General features: G+C 44.1%; 1 protein-coding gene across 1 annotated transcript in view; it reads left to right on the top strand.

Moving 5' to 3' along the window:
- Positions 1 to 11,755: 11,755 nt before the first annotated feature.
- The window catches only part of LOC309559490 (cytochrome P450 2G1-like), a 31,817-nt gene continuing 30,096 nt past the window's right edge, over positions 11,756 to 13,476 (top strand). The window contains exon 1 of the mRNA XM_082262764.1: positions 11,756 to 11,848. The gene's annotated coding sequence lies outside the window, so the exon portion shown is untranslated. The remainder of the gene's footprint in view (positions 11,849 to 13,476) is intronic.

The following is a 13,476-nucleotide window of genomic DNA, read 5'->3' as shown; positions in this document are numbered from 1 at the left end:
ATGGATTTGTTAGCTGTATGTGTTACATTTCTAATTAACCCTTTGGCTGAGGAATTTACAAGCCAGCCTGGTCAGCCTTAGTGGACACCTGCTGAGCCTTAGTGGACATCTGCTGAGATAAGATTCTTAGATAAGGTTTGCTTCGTTTATGACCCGGCCTGGGGAGATAAGGAGTTCTTTGAAGTCCTGCATACTGCAGGGCCAAACACTACCAGGCCCCTAAAGCAGGCCACTGCACAAGGTTCAACCCCTCCCTGTAGATCACACGTGCCCCTTAGGGAGGTGTCTGATGCCTTCTTAACCCCATCTAGCGTTGCCGTAGACACAGTTAAGCCACATGGGGTGGCGAAGGCTGGCTTGTCCTGAGCCTTCCAGGTTAGAGGGTTTGGTCCACGCCCCCTGCTCAGGTTCAAGGTGGTTAGACAGCGGGCACCAGCCAGCTGCTTTGACACCTCACGGTTCCTGGGCACGGGGTAGGCCGCAATCGCAGGGCTGGCGTTCAGCCTGCTAAAGGCTCCACAAAGCCTTGTCTTGGTCTCCTGTTCCCCATCGGGCTGCGCCTCCTGTGAGACAGGGGAGATCGCAGGTATGGGGGGAGCAGACACCCAGGCGCCCACCTTGTGGACGTCATGGTGTGCCCTCCCAGAGTCTCCAATATCTCTGACGCGGCATGCTGTAAGCACTGCCAGCAGCATAGATACCTGGAGGGAGAAGGGTGGCTTCAGCTGAAGGCCCAAGCCCACTCCCTGAGTGTCAGCTACTTCTAATAGGACACCTGTCTTTCCCAGTTCAGGGGTACTACCTTTGCCCCTGGCATGTGCTGTGCTATTATGCGGTGTAAGAATCAGGTTAGGCCACAGACCATAGTGTGTTACTTCAGGCCTGGCCCTCCTGATCTCACAGGGATCCTTACAAAACAGATCAAGTACCCCTTCAATACATGTCTGTGAGGTTGACTGGACACAATGAGTAGCTGTTTAGCCCCTTCAGTCTCCAGGCCTCCTGCCTGTTGGCCTGTCACACCTATCTGCTCACTGTCCCAGTCAAGCTGTTGTGTACTCTTCTCAGCAGGGGGGCAATCAGCTCCACTCCTGAGTGGTTTGAGAGCCTGGTCGATCTGCAGTGCTGGCTGACAGGCAGAACTACAAGTCCCAGCCAGCCGTCCTGTGGCAAACAAAGACAGCTGCTGAGGCTTAACAGAGGTGGAGTCCACTGGGTCAGAACAGGGAGAGGGCACAGAGACCTCCTCCGGCTGTTCTGCAACCAGGGCCTGCATCTCCGCTGCCTTCGAAGCACTGTGAGTGACCACCAACATTGGCAAAACATCATCAGCATTATCATCATCATTTTCATCATTAGTATCATCAACATTAAAGCATACCCCTGGTAACTTCACATGCAAGGGGGCCTCCTTTCCTTCTTCAAAAGAAGGAGGACCTTGTAATTCAACGCTACCCTTCCCCTCCATCTGTCCATCCATAGGTTGCCCAGACATTAACCCAACATCTGCACACAGTACCTTGTTAAGTCCAGAGAGTTCCGTGGAGGCATCAAGGGTGCTCTTAGCAGGGGTGTAGTAAGAAACAAGGGTACCTAAATCGGCACCCAACAAAACAATAGTGGGGATTTCCTCAGAGACTCCCACCTCCCTCATCCCACTCCAAGCACCCCAATCAATGAAAACGCAGGCACGGGGTACTCATGAGCGGGTCCCCCCAACACCAGTGAGGGTAAAAAACTTTCCAGGGATGATGTCCCTTTTTCTTATCACTTCTGGTCTGACCAAGGTGACTTCAGCTCCTGTGTCCCGGAAACCAGTTACAGTCTGGTTGCCAACGGTGACGGGCTGCAAGTTGGCGGCGGTCACCCAGGATCTCCTGCGGACAAACAGCACAGAGGAAGAGTTGCTGGCCGGCTGACCAGGTGATGTCATCTGCTTCTGCTCAGGGCACTGTGTCCTGAGATGTCCAGCTTTCCCACAGGTGTAGCATCTGCGGGTGTCAGTTGCAATTGAGGTGACACCAGGGACTGCAGGTGCTGGTTGCTGGAGAACTTGACTCATAGGTGCAGGAGGGGTTGCCATGTGCGATTTCCCTCCTTTCGCACCATACAGAGGAGCCTTGCGATGGTCAGATACCCGAGTGTTGATGTAGGTATCTGCCAGTTCTGCTGCTGCTTGGGCAGAGGCTGGCTTCCGTTCCAACACAAACTGTCTGAGGTCTGTAGGACAGATGTGCAAGAGTTGATCTCCAATCATGAGATCCTCCAGGGACTCAAAGGTAATGGCGTTCAAGCCTTTAGTCCACTGCCGGAATGTGGTGCATAAGCAGCTTACCACATCCATATATGAGTCCCCAGGCCCCTTTTGCAGGACCTAAATCGCTTCCGGTACACTTCCGGGGTCAGCTGGTACTTATTATTGCGTAACAATACCACTCTCAGCTGCACACCACAATCTAGATGCCCGCAGAAGAGAGCGATGGTCACCGGGCTAATTAAACAATTAACCCTTTCTCTACCACCACCGCTTCGTTTGAGCCCAGCGGACGCTCGTAATTTTAGAAATACCAATTATGACTTTAGAATAACCATCTGTAACACACGCTGTCACCGCAGACAGGAGTGTCCAGAGGGTTTATTCTAGACAGTAGTGCTCTTCAAGAGACAGGTTCGTTGGTTTAGTTTGCATTAAGAGCTTAGAGACAAAATGAACACTTTTCAAAATAAGGTTTAATTATAAAAAAGGTTAAAATTGGTGCAAATAAAAATATTTACAGAAAAATGGGTTACAAAGAAATAGAGACACAATTCAGCAATTTAGAAAAATAAGATAAAGAATTAGAAATGAAATACTTGCATTCAAAATCCTGGGTAGTATCAGAGTTTCAAAAGCTGAGCATGGGTGATCGGCCCTCAAAGTGATATAGAGATGTTTTTTCTTCAATGTTACTTCTTTGATGTTAAAAAGAGAACTTTCAAAGCAAATGTTTGAGCAAGCTTTTCTCTAAGATCAAAGGGGCGGTGACGGACACCCCTGAAAAATTACACCAGAGTGGCAAAGGGCAGTCCTGTGGTTTACGACCATATCAAATGTACCTTTGTGGACAGAGTCATACCACTCTTAATATCCCGAAATATGTAAGGGTTACATTCTTTAAACGGCTAGTTTATAACTCAGCATGTCATTTGTTTTCAAACTATATCAAACATGAATATATGTCTATCATATAGGGAATATCTTATCGCTCTTTTCTATTCCATGTGCGATAGGGGGATCATGCATGGTCTCGTTTCATTCAGTATTTTATTTGGCATTCAAATATATACTTTTTGTTAATATGTCATGTTCCTATCTGCATTTATAAATTGGGTATGGATTTGTTAGATGTATGTGTTACATTTCTAATTAACCCTTTGGCTGAGGAATTTACAACCCAGCCTGGTCAGCATTAGTGGACACCTGCTGAGCCTTAGTGGACATCTGCTGAGTTAAGATTCTTAGATAAGGTTTGCTTCGTTTATGACCCGGCCTGGGGAGATAAGGAGTTCTTTGATGTTCTGCATACTAACGTTAATTAGGGTAAGGTGGGGGCTGTGTGGATGAGTGTCTTTTCAAACTGCAGAGCTCGGAAACCAAAATGGTTGCCTGACAAAACGGTGTCCCAGCGCAGGATACCATTACATTAACCATTTCAGCTTCTATTCAGCTATTTAACCAGAGCTCTGTGTGTGCTGCATGGGTTTATTTATGTTTTTTTGGAGGATTTACTGCTGGTTCAGGCTAGAAGCTTCACAAGCCCATGAATTGTTTACTGTCCTCCACTAATCTTGAGCAGTTAACTGTAAGACCATTTTTATTTTGGAAATAAAGTGGAGCAGCCCTGCGATACTATACATTTTTACACTGGATTCAGCCATAAACAAAGTCCCTGACTATCTCCTAAATCAAACATATCTGCAGTCTCTGACCATCTCCTGTATCATACCTGCAGTCTCTGACCATCTCCTGTATCATACCTGCAGTCTCTGACCATCTCCTGTATCATATCTGCAGTCTCTGACCATCTCCTGTATCATACCTGCAGTTTCTGACCATCTCCTGTATCATACCTGCAGTCTCTGACCATCTTCTGTATCATACCTGCAGTCTCTGACCATCTTCTGTATCATACCTGCAGTCTCTGACCATCTCATGTATCATACCTGCAGTCTCTGACTATCTTCTGTACCATATCTGCAGTCTGACCATGTCTGCAGTCTCTGACCATCTCCTGTACCGTGTCTGCAGTCTGACCGTCTGCAGTCTCTGACCATCTCCTGTATCACGTCTGAAATCTCTGACATCTCCTGTAATGTGTCTGCAATCTCTGACCATCTCCTGTAATGTCTCTCTGGTGTGTGAGTGATGTGAGGTGTATATGTTTTCTACAGTCTGCGTGTGAGTTACATTACACACCCACACACAGAAAAAAATATTTACACATTTACTGACAAAACATTCACATAAAAAAAAAATAATAATAAATACATGTATACTGTGATTACATACAGAAGAAGAAAAAAAAAAAAAGGTAATAGCCCTGCCCTTTGTACGTAGCTCCCTCTGCACGTAGCATCCTGCTGAACCCTGCATGTAGCATCCTCCTGAACCTTGCACCCTGCACATAGCACCAGCATACGGGGGGGGGGGGCACACTGACCACCAGCATACGGGGGGGGGGCACACTGACCACCAATATGCAGGGCCAGTAGTTACTAGTCCACAGAGGACATAACAAATCAAGTAAAACAACTACCATGCAACTAAAAAAGTCTCAAAAGCAATAAAATAATCTTTTTAGCTGGTTCCCACATCTAACGTGCAACAATAAAAAGCAAAAAATGCAGCACTGCCCTACACTTCATCTACAAAATTGTACAAATGGACTTATAAGTGTGTAGCACTCTCAGAGAGCTGCTAAGAATTACACTTCTTGGGTTCCCCTGGGTTACCCCTAGCAACTGAAAGCAGATGAACATCAAATACAGTCCTTGGCTCAGTCAATGATCAGTCCAGGGGATGTGTTTTTTTTTTTTTGTGTTTTATTTAGAACTGGGATAGGAGAAGGGATGAGTGGGATACTCCAAAGTTAACTATGCACAAATCCTGAGGACAACTGACTGTAGAATGCGGCAAGGCCACTGCTTCACCTTGTCACTGAAGTGAAGATAGAATAACTGTTCCCGCTTTAATATACTCTTCAGGGTTAATAACTTGACACCCCCTTTACTCTCAATGCCTGTGTGCTGACTCCCGTCCGCTGACTCTAGCCACTGGAGTGGCCCCCTTCCTGGGCAGACCCTTCAGCAAGCTCCCCTGTACTCGCGGACACTGTTTTTCCAGAGTTGCTTCGCCTTCACCTCCTCAGTCAGCTTCCACTGGACCTCTGAGTTCAGCCACACTTTGTTGGTCCACTAGGCCGACTGCCTGTGACCACCTTCCACACCTTCAGAAGAGGAGACAGCCATCACCCTCCTTCTGGGACTTGGCTTCCTGCCCAAAGACCCCCTGCCACATGTGCTCCTGGCTTTTATACCCTATCCCAGGATGCACCTCCCTCTGTGCAAACCCACTGAGACAGTACAAAAGCATGTGCGTCATTGGCCAGGTTTCCTCCACTGTTCAACTAGCCTCCTCATTGGATACAGTGGGGACACAACCTCAGCTCACATGAAACGCACATCGAGCACACCCAGCAGGCCTAACTACTGATCAGGCTCCGCTGATAATCAGAAAGAGCAACTACGTTTTACCTGCCTAGCACCCACCTAGGAGGGTGCTACAAGTGCAATGGTAAAACCTATAAATGAATATCCAGTGAAAATATATTGCAAAAAAGTAGTGATGGTGTCACCCCCCCTCTGCAAAAATATTTTGAGAAATTGCAGAGCTGCAATGTGCAAATTGTGGTGACCCCCCCCCCCCCTATATATAAACATTATAAAATGTACAATTGATGTGCATATTTTACATTATATTTTTGATATATATATATATAATTTGGTGTTTCACCACTATTTGCACATTGCAGCTTTGCAGTATTTCTTACCTTTTGCAAAGAGGGTGACACCATCACCCCTGCCCGGATTGGATTTGAATTTTGTCGCCCCATCCCTCCCTCCCTCCAAGTTTTTCCTCTATCTTATCTTCTTAACATTTGGTAGTCATATCCCATAAAAATTCTAAGAAGTATCTTTTTTTTTTTTTTTTTTTTTCTATCTCATGGACGAAATGTGAGAAATAACCTATATATCATACAATCATTCCATAAACACATACCATATACATTGCATATATAATTTCAAGAAAATATTCTTATAAAATAGTTTACCATGTGCCAATAAAAAAAAAAAATATGTCCCCAGATTCCATTTTAAAAATCTGGTCACCTGTATACCTATAGGAAATATACTGGGTGTGTGGATCATTGACAAGCCTCACTGTCTGCCATATCTATGTGCTGTAAAATGACAGTGTTTGCATTCCCTTACCATACCAGATCCATATATGGGAAGTTATATTACTCTCCTCTGTCCTCGGTGTGATCTCATGGACTCCGGTCATAGGTTGTATAGGAAGCACCTTGTTGATTCTTGCTTAGCACGCTTTAATCTGATGTAATTGTTGCTCCATGTTTCACTTTCTTATTCCAACAGCAGATCTGGACTGACAATGGAGCTGGGAGTATTTGGAACTCTTCTCCTGGCTGTCTGTATCAGCCTCCTCTTTTATGTCTTCACATGGAGGAGGAAACTAAGGAGGAAAAATATGCCCCCCGGACCACCGCCACTGCCAGTACTGGGCACTATGATGTATGTGAACGCCAAAGAAATGCCCCAGTCGTTGGTAAAGGTGAGCAATATAGATTGTGCGAGAATAAGTAATTATGGCTTTTTTATTTATTAGTGTGACATTGAGGGATATTTACTAAGACTGGTGCAGTTGTGCATAGTAACCAATCAGATTCCAGGTTTTATTGTCAAAGCTTAAAGTGATACTAAAATCATGTTTTTTTTTTTTTAAGTGGAACTGCACTGCTTCTGACCACCACAAACCAAAAATGCTATTTCATTTATTTGATTATTCAAAGCAATCTCCCCCCTCCATCCATGCCCCAATGCTTTGTTTTGCTGAGAAATAATTTTGAAAAGCACCCCCTATCATTTCTGGTCGTGACCATCTTGAGTAAGGGCAGATGGTTCATGTATTGTTTATTTCCTGGAATCCATCTGCCCTTAGCTCAGGCATCGGCTGAGCTGAGAAACCTCCCTCTTCTCCTGAAGATTCCTGGGATGTATGACATCATTTGCCTAGGCATAGAAACCAGGAAGTAACTAAAGAAATTAAAAAAAAAAAAAAAAAGTTTAAAACCAGTAAATATGATATACTTTCCTATCTATTTACTAATACTAGCAGCATAAGGATTAGAAATAGTCCATGTTGATTGAGAGAGTGAAGTTCCACTTTAAAAATAACAAACATGTTCTACTTACCTGTTCTATGCAGTTGGTTTTGCACAGAGCAGCCCGGATCCTCCTCTTCTCGGGTCCCTCTTTTGTGATCCTGGCCCCTCCCCTCAAGCAGCTTGCTTTAGGGGCACCTGAGCCGAGCCACAAGCTCCCTGTGTCCATTTAGACACAGAGCTGGAGCCCTGACCCCGTCCATTTTCTCTCCTCATGGGCTGACTGACTTTGACAGCATTGGGAGCCGATGGCACTGTTTCAGCCAATGATGAGGGGTGTCCCTGGATCTAGATTGGCTCAGGTAAGTATTAGGGGGGCTGAGGGGGCTCCTGCACACAGAAGGCTTTCTATCTTAATGCATAGAATACATTAGGATAAAAAAAGTATGGCTTTCAAAACACTTTCAGGCCCCTTTCACACTTGTGTGACCAAACTGAGACTTTGGCATGATTTTGCCGCAACTTTGATTAGACTTGAAGCAATGCCTGTGTAATCTTGAGGTCTATGGACCTCAAGTCGCATCAAAGTCAGACCAAAGTAGTGCAGGGACCAGTGGCAGCTGGAGGGGGCAGCAGATGGACCACCCCATACCCCCCCAGACCACACCAGCCCGCACACCATAAAATAGTGTCCCATCATTGGTGTCGGTGGAAAGAACGGTGCCTCATCATTGGTATCAGAGGGTGGAATAGTGCCACATCAATGGTGTCAGTGGGAGGAATAGTGCCCCATTATTGGTGTCAGTGGGTGGAATAGTGCGCCAACATTGGTATCACTGGGAGGAATAGTGCCTCATCATTGGTGTCAGTGGGAGGAATAGTGCCCCATCATTGGTATCACTGGGAGGAATAGTGCCCCATCATTGGTGTCAGTGGGAGGAATAGTGCCCCGTCCTTGGTATCAGTGGGAGGAATGCTGCCTCATCATTGGAATCAGTGGGAGGAATAGTGCCCCATCATTGGTGTCAGTGGAAGGAATGATGCCCCATCATTGGTATCAGTGGGAGGAATACTGCCCCATCATTGGTGTCTGTGAGAATAGTGCCCCATTGTTGATATTAGGGGAAGAAATAGTGCCCCATCATTGGTATCAGTGGGAGGAATACTGCCCCATCATTGGTGTCAGGAGAAGGAATAATGCACTGCAAATGGTGTCAGTGGGAGGAATTGTGCCCTCTTATTGGTGTCACTGGGAGTAATAGTGCCCCAAGGGCCAGATATAGCTAGGCGAAGGCCCGCAATTTGGAGACCACTGTTCTAGGCTAAAAAGGTTGAGAATGGCTGATGTAGATGGAAAAAAACCTCCGAATGAGAACTTCATCTTAAGGGTATCTGCTGGAATCTGAAGTCCTTCATTGGCGGGATGGCTTTAGATGGGCTATGACAAATCTGGATAATAGGTTGATGGTAAAAGCTGTTCCCTTACAAATGCAGAATGCAAAAGCACAAAACTTTCTAATACACAAAGTAAAATGATTTATCTGTGTTTGTACCTCCTGCCTCTGCATTGGTATGTTGGTATCTGCGACTGGTTGTCTGAGTTGGTGGTGCGGTTGGTGGTGCAGTGGCTAGAGGCCTAATTAAGTTGAACGCAGGTTCCTTCTTCCTCGATGCCTACTAGGACCTTGAGGCACCAGTTAAACTAGGTTTAACGTGTTATTTATCTTTTATGTATACACTTTGTTAAAGGCTTCTATTGCCATTTAACTCCAGCTTATGACCAAGTGGTTATTCATAAGGGGTAAAGGGAGTGATGGTCAGAGCAGAATGTAGACAAATCATCTTTAACCGCCTCCCACCCGGCCACTGTACATATACGGCCGGGTGGGAGCTTCCTCCTTCTTAGTGGACGTTCCCAGAACGTCCTTCAGAAGGAGGGTGATCGCGCCGATGCATGCACGTGCAGCGGCACGATCCCGATGTCTCTGTGTCACTAGGACACAGAGCATCTCCGTGAATCAGTGAATATACAGCATTTTTACTGCATTTTACTCACTTATCTGGGTAACCAGTGAGTAAAAAAGCAGAAAAAGTGCTGTATACAAACTGATCCCTGGCTGCCAGCTGAGATTTGCTCTCCTTCTCACTGACAGCCTCTGTCAGAGGAGAAGTGGATTGGATTGCTGTCCCCAGTGTCCTGCAGTAAAAACACCTGTCCCACACATATCCCACATCTGTCCCACACATGTCCCACATCTGTCCCACACATGTCCCACACATGTCCCACATCTGTCCCACACATGTCCCAATAAAATATTCTATCCCAGTAAACATCTTCTACATCTGTCTGATCAACTGGTGCACACCTGGCGCACATCATCTGACACATCTGTCCGTGATCCTCTGTTGCACATCTGTCACACATCTGTCGCACATCAGTCCTTGATCTGGTACACATCATTTACAGCATCTGGCGCACATCTGCCACATCTGTCTGCGATCACATGGTGCACATATGGAACATCTGTCCGTGATCATCTGGTGCACATCTGGCTGTGATTATCTGCCACATCTGGCGCACATCTGCCACTTCTGTCCGTGATCATCCGGCGCACATCTGCCACATCTTTCATCCCAGTGATCAACATATGGCACATCTGTCCATGATCATCTGACACATTTTTCCGTGATCATCTGTCACACATTATCTGCCACATCTGGCCCACATCTGTCTGTAATCTGGTGCACATCTGGTTCACATGTACCACATCTGTCATCCCAGTGATCAACATCTGTCACACATCTGTCCCAGGAATCATTTGCGCACATCTGTCTACGTGGCTAAAAAATGATCCAGGGCCTTCAAAAATGTGATAGGTACTCAGGAAATGAAATGTGTAATTTATGCTCCTAGAATGTCTGACAGAGCTCCCTGCACGTTGGACCTCTAAATGTCTCACACATGTGGTATCACCATACTCAGGAGGAGTAGCAGAATGCATTTTGGGGTGTAATTTTTTTCTATGTACATGCTATATGTTATAAATATCTTATAAATTGACAACTTTGTGTAAAAAAAAAATACGTTTTCATTTTCTTTCAACGTTTTCCATAAACTTGTGAAAAATAATGACGTGTTCAAAAGACTCAATATGCCCTGTAGAATACAGTATACGTTGGGGTGTTTTCTTTCCAAAATTGGGTCATTTTTTGGGTAATTCCATTGTCCTGGTGCTCCAGGGCCTTCAAAAATGTGATAGGTACTCAGGAAATGAAATGTGTAATTTATGCCTTTAGAACACCTGACGGTGCTCCCTGCATTTTGGGCCTCTGTATGTGGCCATGCTGTGAAAAAGTCCCACATATGTGGTATCGCCATACTCAGGAGAAGTAGCGGAATATATTGTGGGGAGTAATTGTTTAATCTAAAAAAAAAAAAAAAAAGTTTATCTATGCCATTTGAAAGAAATAACTTGTTAATATGACGATTTTGTAGGGAAAAAAAATGTTTTCATTACCCAAACTATTGTGGGCAAAAAAAATTGCAACTTAAAAAAACTCACTATGCCTCTTACTAAATACCTTGGACTGTCATCTTTACAAAAAGGGATAATTTGGGGGGTATTTGTACTGTTCTGACATTTTAGGGCCTCAAGAAATGAGATAGGTATTTAGTACATCAGGATTGATCAATTTTCAATGATACATAGCCTAACTTGTAGGCTCTATACCTTTCACACAAACCTATTATCATACACTTATTGGGATTTTTTTTTACCAAAGACATGTAGCAGAATACATTCTGGCCAAATTTTATGACATAATTTGATTTTATTGGATTTCTTTATAACAGAAAGTAGAAAATATTGTTTTTTTTTTCAAAATGTTTATTTTTTCACTTATATCGCAAAAAATAAAAAACCCAGCAGTGAATAAATACTACCAAAAGAAAGCTCTATTTGTGCAAACAAAATGATAAAAATTTAATTTGGGTACAGTGTAGCATGACTGAGTAATTGTCATTCAAAGTGCGAGAGTACAGAAAGCTGAAAATTGGTCTGGGAAGAAAGGGGGTGAAAGTGCCCAGTATTGAGGTGGTTAATACCCTAGTCAAGCTATGGTGACCAATTTATGTATTGTAAGTTGCTGAAAGCTGTTCCCTGGTTATTGTAACTTGCTGTACCTTTTGCCATTATAATGCCTTCACAATGTGTGCTTATACCTTTGTATGTCTATGCTCTAGCTTAGTAAGACCTATGGCCCTGTGTTCACCATCTACCTATCAAATATGCCTGCCGTTATTTTGTCTGGTTACGACTGTGTGAAAGAAGCTCTGATAGATCACGGTGATATATTTGGTATTAGAGCTCCATCAGAACTCGGAGGTCTGCTCTTCAAAGGCTATGGTGAGTAATCAGACCTTTTTACAGACGTATTTAAAGTGTAACTAAACCCAAAAACAAAAGAATATATTGCAGCTTATCAGACCTTACAATGTCTTGAAAAAGTATTCATACCCCTTGAAATTTCCCACATTTTGTCACGTTACAACCAAAAACGTAAATGTATTTTATTGGGATTTTTTTGTGATAGACCAAAACAAAGTGGCACAAATTGCGAAGTGGAAGGGAAATGATAAATGATTTTCAAGATTTTTTACAAATAAATATCTGAAAAGTGTGGTGTGCATTTGTATTCAGCCCCCTTTACTCTGATACCCCTAACTAAAATCTAGTGGAACCAATTGCCTTCAGAAGTCTCCTAAGTAGTAAATAGAGTCCACCTGTGTGTAATTTTAATCACAGCTGGATCACCAGATGAAATAAGGAGAAATAAAGCTTAAAAATAAAATGAATGCAGCCACCACATCTAAGAATTGGTAAGCTGCAATGTAATAAATGTTTGCTTTTGGGTTTAACACCTTCCCGCCTATAGCACAATGACAGCCAGGTGGTGGCTTTAAGATCCTGACTGAACGTCATATGACTACCTGTCAGAAAGCACTACTCACGCGGCCTCGGGGCCACTGAGCAGTACGATTTGTCACTGCACGTGTCCATGGGACACAGCTGATGACTGATCAGAGTACCTACCTGCTGCCAGTACCATGTGACACAGTACACAATCACAGTAGGTCAAATGACAGTTATACACAATGGATAGCTTCCTTTCATGCCATCCATTGCGTACAATTGTGTTGCTAGCTGTGATTGGTCACATGGTACAGACAGGGCCAATCACAGCCCATCTGTAACATATGATTAGCTTTGACCAATCACAGATAATCACAACAAAACAAACTGAATGAATCAGTTTCATTCGGTAAAATACTTGCTTATAGCAATGTCGTTCACTGTCATAAGCAAACTTAAAGTGGAAGTACAGCCTAATACCTTAAATTCTCCCCTGCAATCATTAATGTGAGTGGAGTTCAGCCTTATGTGTCAAAATGAAAAAATCCCAGTTTTTCTCCCTTTTATTTTTCAGTTTTCAGTGCTGTCACATGACTTAAATTCCTCTTCCTTCTGAGTCCACTAGCAGAAAGTGGGTGTGGTTACTGAAAGCTAGTGACATCACTTCCAGGGAGGGACACTGTTCCTGTGTAGCCAGTGGGAGTTTACAGAGTGGGAGGAGCTGATCTTAGGTTCCCGCCCAGTGTTCTCTCATCAGTAAGGATACATTGTACATCATAATTCAGCGTTTCTCAACTCCGGTCCTCAGGGCCCACTAACAGGCCAGATTTTAAGTATTACCTTGGGGAGATGCAAACTAGAATACTGCAATCACTGAGCAGCAAATGATATCACATGTGATGTATTTCAGTTTTCTTGCAAAACCGGCCTGTTAGTGTGCCCTGAGGACCAGAGTTGAGAAACACTGTCCTAATTCATGAGAAAATTAAGAAATAAAAAAAGATCCATCCACATAGGATGGGGGGGGTACTGTCAGTGTAGCTGAAGTGCTCTGGGGTTTCAGTCTAAAACGTCTAGTACTGGTAGCCACAACAAGGCTCTGTTTCCACTAGTCACACAAA

This window comes from Pelophylax lessonae (assembly GCF_965119305.1).
Source record: "Pelophylax lessonae genome assembly, chromosome: 7".
Classification (NCBI taxonomy): Eukaryota; Metazoa; Chordata; class Amphibia; order Anura; family Ranidae; genus Pelophylax; species Pelophylax lessonae.
This window is presented reverse-complemented; position numbering and strand designations above follow the sequence as displayed.